Raw genomic sequence first — 12054 nt, 5'->3', positions numbered from 1 at the left:
AAAAAAGTAAGAATTGATCTACCATATGACCCAGCAATCCTTCTACTGGGTATTTACGCCAAATATTTGAAAACACATATCTGAAATGATATTTGTGCACCGATGTTTATAGCAGCACTATTCACAGTGGCCAGGACATGGAAGCAACTGAAGTGTCTTACAATAAATAATTGGCTAAAGAAGCTGTGGTCCATATATACAGTATCATATTAGCCATAAGAAGAAAAGAAATACTGCCGTTTGTAACAACCTGGATGGACCTCAAGATAATCATGCTAAGCAAAATAAGTCAGACTGAAAAAAGTTGAAAATCACATGATATCACTTATATGTGGGATATAAATCTAAAAGCAACAAATGAACAGGACAAAGAGAGACTCAGGGACATGGACTACAGACTAATGGTTACCAGAGTGTAGGGGGTGGGGGAAGTGGGGGTAGGTAGATGGTTAAAGGGGGTCATTTATAGGAGGTAGAGGGAGGGTGAGGTGAGTAACGGGGATCAAACATATGGTAGTTGGGGGAAACGGGGCTTTGGGTGGTAAACACACAATAGAATATACAGATGTCAAATTAAAATGTACACCTGAAAATTCTATAATTGTATTAACCAATGTTACCCCAATAAACTTAATTTTTAAAAAGAGATACATAGAAACGAATGATAATAATTGTACAACATATCAAAACTTTTGGGACACAGCAAAAGTGGTCATAAGAAAAAAGTTCACATCATTACAGGCCTATCTTCAAAAACAAGAACGAACTCAAATAAACAATATAACACTTCATCTTAAAAAACTAGAAAAGGAACAATAAATGAACCCTAAAGTCAGCGGAAGGAAAGAAAGAATCAAAATTAAAGGAAAAATGAATGAAACTGAAAACAAAACAAACAAACAAACAAAAAACAATAAAAAAATAAATGCAACAAAGAGCTGGTTCTTTGAGAAGGTTAATAAAATTGACAAACCCCTGGCTAGACTCACTAAAGAAAAAAAAGAAAGGACACAAATAAACAAATCCATGAATGAAAGAGAAGTTACAACAAATACCACCAAAATATAAAGGATCATACAAGAATACTATGAAAAATTATGTCACTAAATTTAATAACCTAGAAGAAATGGACAAGTTCGTAGAAACACACAAACCTCATAGACTGAATCATGAAGAACTGGAAAATCTAAATAGACTAATCAGTAGTATAGAAACTGAAACAATCAACAAAAAACTACCAAAAAGAAAAAGTCCAGGATCAGATACCTTCACCAGCGAATTCTACGAAACTTTCAAAGAAGACGTAATACTTATTCTCCTCAAACTCTTCCAAAAAATCGAAGAGGAGGCAATACCTCCTAACTCATTTTATGAGTCCAATATTACCCTGATATCCAAACCTGGTAAAGATAACACAAATAAAGAAAACTACAGACCAATATCTCTCATGGACACAAATGCAAAATTTCTAAACAAGATACTAGCAAACAGAATCTACCAACACATTAAAAAGATTATACGACATGATCAAGTGAGCTTTATCTCCAGGGCACAAAGATGGTTTATCATACATAAATCGATTAATGTGATACACTGCATAAACAAAATAAAGAATAAGAATCAAACAATCCTATCAACAGATGCAGAAAAAGCCTTTGACAAGATACAGCATCTATTCTTTATTAAAAGACTTAATAAAATAGGAATAGAAGGAAAGTACCTTAACATAATAAAAGCCATGTAAGATAAACCCTCAGCTAACATTATACTTAATGGTGAAAAACTAAAATCCTTTCTTCTAAGATCAGGAACAAGACGAGGTTGTTCACTAGCACCACTATTATTTAATATAATTTTGGAAGTCCTAGCTAGAGCAATCAGACAAGAGAAAGAAATAAAAAGCATCCAAATAGCAAATGAAGAAGTCGAACTGTCACCATTTGAGAATGACATAATTCTCTATATAGAAAACCCTAAAGACTTAACATGAACACTACTAAATAATAAATAAATACTTAAAGTTTCTGGATACAAAATCAGTGTTCAAAAATTCGTAACATTCCTATACTCTAATAATGAATTTGCAGAAAAAGAAATGAAAAAAACAATCCCTTTTGCAATTGCAACAAAAAGAATGAAATACCAGGAATAAATCTAACGAAACATGTGAAGGACCTATACAATGAAAACTGTAAGACACTATTAAAGGAAATTAAAGAAGGCACAAAGAAATGGAAAGATATTTCATGTTCTTGGATTGGAAGAATCAACATAGTTAAAATGACCTTATTACCTAAAGTATTATACAAATTTAATGCAATCCCCATCAAAATCTCATCGGCATTTTCTGAAGAAATAGAACAAAAAATCATCAGATTTGTATGGAAACACAAAAGATTCCAAATAGTCAAAGCAATATTGAGAAAAAAAGAACAAGGCTGGAGATATTACCCTGCCCAATTTCAAATTATATTATAAAGCAACAATAATCGAAATGGCATGGTATTGTCACAAAAACAGACACACACACAAATGCATCAGAATTGAGAGTCCAGATGTAACCCCCTGTTTATACGGGCAAATAATTTTCGATAAAGGAGCCAAAAACATACAATGGAGAAAGGAAAGCATCTTCAATAAATGAGGAAAACTGGAAAGCCACATGTAAAAGCATGAAACTATACTGTTGTCTATCACTATATACTAAAATTAACTCATATTGGATAAAGGACCTGAATATAAGAACTGAAAAAATAAATTATATAGAAGAAAACATAGATACTATACTCATGGATCTTGTACTTAAAGAGGATTTTATGAATTTGACCCCAAAGTCAAGGAAAGTACATACAAAAATAAATGATTTGGACTCTATCAAATTAAAAAGCTACTGCATAGCAAAATAAACTGTCAACAAGGTAAAGAGACAATCATCCAAATGGGAAAATATATTTATGAGCTACGCCTCTGATAATATGCAAAGAACTCATACAACTCAATAAAAACAAAAAACCATATGATCCAATCAAAAAATGGGAAGAGGACCTGAACAGACACTTCTCCCTGGAGGACATGCAAATGGCAAACAAATATATGAAAAGATGCTTAATATCATTAGCTATTAGAGAAATGCAAATCAAAACTACAATGAGATACCACCTCACACCTGTTAGAATGGCTATCATCAACAGGATATGTAATAACAAGTGTTGGAGAGGATATGGGGTAAAAAGAACCCTCATACACTTCTTGTGGGACTGCAAATTGGTACAGCCACTATTGAAAACAGCATGGAGGTTCCTCAAAAAACTAAGAATTGATCTACCATATGATCCAGCAATCCCTCTACTTGGTATTTAGCCAAAAAAATCTGAAATCATTCATCCAAAAAGATGTTTGCACACCGATGTTCACAGCAGCATTCTTCACGGTGGTCAGGACATGGAAGAAACCTAAGTACCCTACGATAGATGGTTGAATAAAGATGTAGTATATATATACAATGGAATATTACCCAGCTATAAGAAGAGATGAAATACTGCCATTTGCGACAACATGGATGGATCTTGAGATAATCATGCTAAGCAAAATAAGTCAGACAGAAAAAGTTGAAAAACACATGATATCACTCATGTGTGGGATATAAATCTAAAAGCAACAAACAAATATGTTAAACAAACAGAAGCTCATGGACATGGACAGTAGACTAGTGGTTACCAGAGAGAAGTGGGGAGGACAGAAGTTGATGGGGTAAAAAGGGTCAAATATTTTGCAACAGAAGGAAATCTAACTCTGGGTGGTGAACACACAATGCAATATATACATACGACTTAATGTTGAATTGTACACTTAAAAATGATTGGATTTTGTTGATCAATGTCACCCCAATAATTTTTATATTAAAATAAATAAATAACAAATAAAGAATCACTTTTACTATGTTCCCAAAAGACTGTCATCATATAACCCCTTCTTGAACATGCCAGTAACAGGCAGCTATCTGCTCCAGAAAGCAATCCATTGATTTCATTTGGAGACTGTCCTAATTGTTAGCAGGATTTTCTTCATATTAAATGTAGATTGACCTCCTTGTCTTAACTCTCACATTCAGTTAGTGTTGTTCTCTGGACCTGAATAGAATGAGTTTCCACTCTAAACTGCTTAACTATTTGAAAACAGCTATTATTACCCATTGATTCTTAAGGTGAAGGAAGGCTTGCTTGAGAAATTTGTTTAAACTCACCATTATCACCCCTGTCCCTACCCAGATTCCAGGACACATACAGCATAATCTTTAGAAGGCAACAAACATCTGTTTGCTTGGAAAAATTTCCTACAACCAAAAAGTTAATGATGGGAAATTTCCCTTTTTATACATATACAAGCTAATAAGTGAAGAAGAAAACATAGAATATAATAATTTTTGCAACCCCTACCAGAAAAAAAAAAGCTAATATTTATCAGTGGCTGCTAATATTAAAAAATAGTGACAATCAGAAATGAAGTGTCTCCTTATGAAAGAAATTAACACAGCCTATGAAGCGTTCTTTCTAAAAAATTAAACCTAATCTGACCAGTCTCCAACTTCCAACTACTAATTCATAGGAAATACAAAAGTCAGAGGAAGAAACATGCATGATAAGAATTCCATCCACAGAATCTAAACTCTGGAAAAATCTATAGGACAAATGATCAATAAGTAACATGGATCCAAAAAGAGAAGGACAAATGGAATTAAAAGATATATTAACCAATTTCAATGTATGGACCTATATAGATTTATTTAGATTTATTCAAAGAAATTATAAAATAGTTTGTGAGAAAACTAGAGAAATTTGTGTAATAGATTGTTATTTAATGATGTTAAGAAATTATTGTAAATTTTTAGGTGCCTTAATGGTATCACAGTTATAGGGTTTTTTTTAAACTCTTGTCTTTTAAAGATACATAGCAACATATTTACATATGAAATGACATGATATCTGGAATTTCCTTCAAAATAATCCAGTCAGGAGGATAATAGATTAAACAAGATTGTCCATAAATTGATAACTGTGCAGCTGGGTGATAGGTATTTGGGAGATCATTATACTAATCTTGTTTTTGTATGTGTTTCAAATTACCCATGATAAGCAGTTTGGGGGGCTGGAAATTCCCTTGATTATCTACTACCAATACTTATCCCATAAGTCTTATTTCTTCCAGAAGAATGATTTTTAATTATTTAAGTGATTATTATTAATTAATCCATTCCTCCTGTGATATGAATTCTGGACTCTTAGCCATTGTAGTTACCCTCCTCTGGGCAAATCAAGTCCTCTTTGAACACAATCTCCCAAATGTGGTCTAAACACTACAGAGGGACTATTATTTCCCTTAATCAAAATACTATCATTCTATTGAAAACCTAGATTGCATTAGCTGACTTGTCATTCATATCATATGTTCAACTTATACTGAGCTGACAGTCAACTAAAACCATCAAAGTCCTATTCATGTAAGATATAGTAATTCAGGTTCTCCATTTACACAATTGATTTTCATCTTAACTGCTAAATGTTATCTTTAGTTTCAGCCCACTTTCTGGCCTGTGAAATTAATAATGGTTGTATGAATACCAATAAAGAACAGAAGCTCCTATTTATTATTTTCTGGGTGATCATTTGGTCTTCATGAGTTAGCGAAACGTAATTCACCTCAGGTCACACAACTAGTGTCAGAGTTAATTCAAGCCTTCAATCTTTCCAACTCCCAAACCCATGTTTTTATCCTTTCTGCTCTGGGGTGCCCTCTGCAATATTAAGTATTCTCCCTAATGTCATCTGCATACTTTATAAGGATGCCTTCCTGGAAATCTTTGATAAAAATTGTTTATCAGAACATAACCAAGAACAAAGCGTGGGGAATCGATAGAATAAACCACCTGGTACTAATTGAATAATCAATGTGACTTGTTTAGGATTAGTCAACCAATTACAAAACTTATTTAACTTTATTCTCACCCAGCCCACATATACCTATCTATTCTATATGAATAACATGCTAAAGACTGCCAAATGTTAGCTGAAAACAAGAGACAGTTTCCTATCTATCAAACTAGCAACACGACAAAAAAATCAAATGAAGTTATTCCTAGAAGAAACCATCTGGTTCCTGGTGATTACCATTTTCTTTTCTTGGTGTGCATAAGACATTTATTTCACAATCTAGAATCTTGCCAGGAAAATATGCCTAGATTATAGCTCTGTATTGTCAGGAATCCATCTTTTTCTCTCTCTTAAATCACCACATATACCTATCTCCTGCCTCTAAAGTTTCAAAAATTACTGAAATGATTAAAGTCACATTTTCAGATTTCAATACCCTAAGATGTCATTTTTCTGACCCTGGAAACTTGTCCCCGCTGAGAGTTCGCAGGCTGGTTGATTTTAAATTACATGCGGTATTTATTTACAAGGAACAATTAATTATTGTAAATTCAGTTCATAATATGGGGCTTCAGAAAGCAGAAAGGAGTCAATGTCAACTGTAGTACAGAGGAAGAACTTTGTACATGGAAGTGAGATTAAGAATGTTGAGAAATGTGCAGAAGGTGTAAAATGAGAATTGATTGATTTCATTTTTCTGATTGCCATTTGTCCCCATCCTCTTAGTTCTTGCTCCAAATATAGATTTTTAAGCATTTTAATGTCCATAAATTCTTTAAATTTTTCATATAACAATTTTTGGCTTTACATACTTTATTATTTTACCTTTCCCCCAAGGCAAACAGTGCCGAGGGCCTCTTCTAGAGATAAGAGTTTTGGGAATCAGGTGGAAATAGGTTGACCAGGCCAGTACGTAACTATGTAGTATATGTAGTATACCTCTGGAATAGAGGTAGTTCAGAAACTAAGGGCAAGGTCAAATTGGAAAATGCAAAGGAGTAGGACAAAAGCAAGAAATAATCCAAAATGAAGGGTGTGCAACCAGTGGCAGGCATGACCTCGAAAGCAGGTTTGAGTGGCACAGACAGGAGAGAGGTGTTGAGAGAACAGTAAATATAAAAGGAAGAAAGCCTATTATGTAAGCAAGAGAGAGCTTTAGAGTCATCTTAAAATTGATTTGAACAATCCTCACACTATTCTTCAGGGTATAAATGATGTTTCTAACATTTAGTATCTTAAAATATTTACTTTAAACAAGAAGGAATGGTCATTTAGAAAATCTACTACCAAGAACAAATATGAATTTACTTGAATAATACACTCTGTTGCTCAAAATACCAAAATGAAACCTGTAGCTCAGTCAGTCAATCAGCATACATTTTCTGTAACATACAATGTGCAAGAAATAGAAATGCACCTTTAATAAGAAACAATATGATAGATATGATAAGGATGTTTAAGATACAATCCTGGCAAGCAGAGGCTTTATAATTCCATCATAAGATATGAATACTGAAGTATTTTAATAATTATATGAGGCTATATATAGGGTAAAATGAGTATGTTACAAGCATTCAGAGAAGGGAGAAAATTCAGAGTTGGAATAATTATATAAGTTCACAAACTCAGATCTTGAAGATTCTGATAAGAAAAAGAATAGAGAGCATTTCTCTGAAATCCTCACACGCAATGTGAGCACAAATGTCTCCTTCCAAATGTGCTAACTAACCAGATTGAATTCTGCACAATTGTTTCTTCATTTTGTACTCCAAAAACTGCTGTTTCCTTTTTGCTCCACAGCCAATATTGGGAGATATTGAATGAGTGGCTTCAAAGTTAAAGAAGGCCTTCAGGAACATTTTGTAAAGGAAGAAAATAACATGGTCACCCTGAAGCTCCGCAATGGTAATCACTACTAAATACAAATTTTCATCTGTCCTTTGGGTATCTCTTTCAACTTACAAGAAGGCAAACTTCCTAAGCTAAGGTTATAATAAAGCCCTTTTGTAGTGGACCACAAAAAAAAAAAAAAAAAGGAAAGGAAAGGGCTACCTGACAGCTTAATATTTGCTTTTGTTTGCAAATCATAGAACAGCTGCTTTCTGGCTTGTTAATAAATTTCAGTGGGTGTCTCCTGCTTGTGCAGTCCATCAGCTTTTCTGGGAAAACACTGGAGTAAGTCATGTGGACAAGAGCCTGGAGTTATGTATGCTTTGCCATTCATTTCCTACATTACAGTTCATGGGGACAAAAGACGCCAAAAAGCCATGCAATTACTTTACTTCATTTTGGAGACTCTTTTGTCAATGGAACGTAGTAGAATTTTGTTTTAGTAATGGTTAAGACAACTTTCAGGTTCAGTTACTGTCATATTTTAGAATGAATAGGTAATAATTTAGGAACGAGAAGTGATATAGTATGATTTACAACTATTCGTAATTGACTTTTAAGTCAATAATGCAGTAGGCTGTCTTACCAAAGAGAACAGCAGAACACATTTTTAAACTAAAAGCAAATTGGAACAGGTCATAAAACTTGATAATCTATGAAAATTCCTTAGGGATTAATTTTAACCACTTGGATTTCTTCTAAAATAACCAGAATTTCTTTAAGTTCCAATGACAAGATTAAAAAAAAATGTGTGAATTCCCAGCTTTTGTACATGAATGACATATTATCATTATAATTTCTTAAAGCAACACCAAATAAATAAATACATTTTGATCAAGTAAGATACCTAGTTGAACAGAAGCTTAGAAAAAGCTTAACTATATCAAAGGATAAAACAGAATCAAATCTGCTGTCTGTAATTTTTATTCATTCAAAGGTACTTTTAGAACTATTATGTGAGTTTTCTGAGATGAAAACATGCTTCTTCCCCACAAGAAACTTACAGCCTAGTCAGAGATAAAATATGAATAACTGTGATAAATATAAAAAACAATAGAATGCTAAAACAGAAGTACAGGTGAAGTATTTTCTAAGTACAGAGAAAAAACAAAAAATAAAATAAATGTGATGAGTACTTGCCCTGGACTAGGCCTGTGCTTGGTACTACTATACATATTAATTTAAATATTCCATGTGATCTAGGTATTATTTCCCACACTTTACAGATGAGAAACCTGATGCTCATGAGGGATGGATAACTTCCTCAAGGTCATGCAGCTAGTAAATGGCAGAGCTGCATTGTAAACACAGCAATGCTTTTACTCCAAAGCTTGCAATTATAGTATTTATATGATGTCAGGAGAAAAAGAATTCTCAGTGGCTGCTGAAGTACACAATGAAGTAAGCAATGTTTATATTTCTGAAAGGGTACATTTTGCAGGATAGTAATGTAAGAAAGGCAACCTGATCACATACAATCAGATGGTGATTACAACCCAAGTCTCATTAGAAAAGCAGCAAGAAGCCCCGAAGTGGTAATTCGGGTACCATTTTAATCTTATATTCAACAAATATTTGAGTACCTAATGAGTTCAGTTTTGAACATGTGAGATTAAGGTGCTTGAGAAACAGACAAATGGACTTGAAGGAAAGCCAGCTGGATTTGTAGATCTGTAGGTCATCTGAAATGTTTCAGTTGGAAATATTATTTTGGAGTGTGTACAGTATAATTGAGGTCAAAAGTAAGAATAGGTTATCTCCAGAGAGAATGTAGAATATAGAAAAGAGGGCCTGGAACCCATGTTTAAGGAATGCCACACTCTTCATTATTGTGTACTGTAAAACTACCTGTTTTTAAACTGTAGCAATGCTGAGGGAAGGGGATCAAAGAGGGCTTCACGCAAACATTGATCAGACATTGGTGCTGAGCTTTGAAGTATGAATATTATTTCTCTAGCTTGTGAAGGTAGATGGACAATTCACTCCTGAGGAAAGAGAATGAGCAAAGGCACAGCAGCATAGAATGAAATGGTATATTTGGAGAATAACAAGCGAATCTTTTATTGCAGCAGTGTTAAGGACTAGTGGAGGAAAAGGCCACAAAGATAACCCAAGACCAATTACAGGAAAATTTAATCTATAGGCAATGGAGATCTGTTTATTTTTTTAAGGAAAGTAATAGCCATATTCACATTTCAGGAAAAGAATTCTGATATCCTTAATGAGGACTGACTTAAAATAAAACGGTAGTTTTTTTATTTCTGTGAGACGGGATAACATCTCAAGATATTAAACTAATTTTTCTATAGTTTTGTATTTCTTTTGAATTCTCCTTCTCAATTCATGTAGTGCCTTTCACAGCCTTGGGGAACAGTAAAAGATTCAAATTATGGCTTTTGAATTTTAAAAACTTAAATTTGATTTACAGAAATCTGGGGTGTTACGCTTCCAAAGCCTCGATCCTGAAAAAGTTGAAACTTCAAGTTTATGCCACAAACAATATATCTGGAATGTGAGCCAGTTTTCCCACCCCAAACTAAAAATTCCACAATCTGGGGAAGCAAGTCAGAAGTGAAACAAAGCAGTGAGATAAGAATGGGTTCCCGAAAAATGGCTCTGAGCAATACTTTCCACTAGATGAAATTTGATGATTTAGGCATATGAAAACTCAGAAGAGTTTGGAGAATAGAAGAGTAGAAATGTTTTGTGTCCCCTTTATGGGATGTCTGTCTTTCCATGTCCTATAACCCCAGCAAGAAATGGGAGCAGGAAATAGAGATGACTACATTCTGAGTCTAGAAACATACATTTCCAACAGCCTCAGAGTTCCCCATTGTTCTGCAAGACATGGGAAGGGCCACATGCTCTCCAGGGTTTCAGAAAGAACAAGAAAGTAACTAGACTAATGAGTCCTTGTGACTAGGATGAGAAGGACATAACAGTGATCTTTATGGACCAAGGCCAGGGTTCAGACAGGAATGGAGAGATAGCAACATGGATGATAACAGAGAAACAGATGATTCAACAAAAGTTAAAAAAGAACGTAAATAATTAAGGAGAGACATTGGGACTCCGAGATGACTGAGGAAAACTTACATTGTTGAGATTGTTCCTACAATCCAGCTACCAGGTCCAGAAATCAGAATTTAAGTTCAGACATAGAAACAAAAATGACATTAACTATTCACCAAAGTTATATAAACTGAGAACTTTTACTCACTACAACTTTATTTCCAATATCCAAACCAGGGCCAGGGAATTAAACATGCTCAAAAGATTTTTGCAATTATATAAGATCTGTATTTTAAAAATACAGCAATGCAGGAAAAAAAAATAGCAACGAACCATAATTCCCTTATTCACATATAATCACTATTAACATTTTGGTATACTTCATTCTAGTCCATTATTTTCCATTGAACATATACAATACGAAATATTTTGCATTTAACATTATATTGTCAACATCTTCCTATGGTATTAGTTATTTCATAAAATACCACTTGAATGACCAATAATATTTACCACATGAATACAGATAAATTTATTTTATCACATCCTACTAGTAAACATTTAGATTGACTCTTGTTTTGTAAATACAAATATAATTTTTCAATTAATATCTTTATAAGTAAATCTCTGTGGCCACTGTGATCAGCATCTTTGGATAAATTTTTAGAAGTAAAAAGTCAATCTTGGTTCAAGATTGCAGGTTGACAAAATTTTTAACTCAAAATAGATTAAGGACCTGAATATAAGACCAGAATCAAAATGCATAGAAGAAAACTTAGGAACTAAACTCAAGGACCTTGGACTTAAAGAGGATTTTATGAATTTGAACTCAAAGGCAAGGGAAGGAAAAGTTAAAATAAATGAATGAGACTACATCAAACTAAAAAGCTTCTGTTCAGCAAAAGAAAGTGTCAACAAGGTAAAGAGACAACCATCCAAATGGGAAAATATATTTTCAAGCAACACCTCCGATAAGGGCCTAATATCTAAAATATACAAAGAACTCACAGGACTCAATAACAACAAAAAAATAAACAATCCAATCAAAAAATGGGCAGAGGACCTGAACAGACACTTCTCCTTAGAGAACATTCAAATGGCCAACGAATATATGAAAAGATGCTCAATATTGCTAGCTATTAGAGAAATGCAAATCAAAACCACAATGAGATACCATCTCACACCTGTTAGAATAGCTATAATCAACAGACAAGTAATAACACAT

The sequence above is a fragment of the Pteropus alecto genome, unplaced genomic scaffold (genome assembly GCF_000325575.1).
Source record: "Pteropus alecto unplaced genomic scaffold, ASM32557v1 scaffold182, whole genome shotgun sequence".
Classification (NCBI taxonomy): Eukaryota; Metazoa; Chordata; class Mammalia; order Chiroptera; family Pteropodidae; genus Pteropus; species Pteropus alecto.
Note: the sequence above shows the minus strand (reverse complement) of the source record.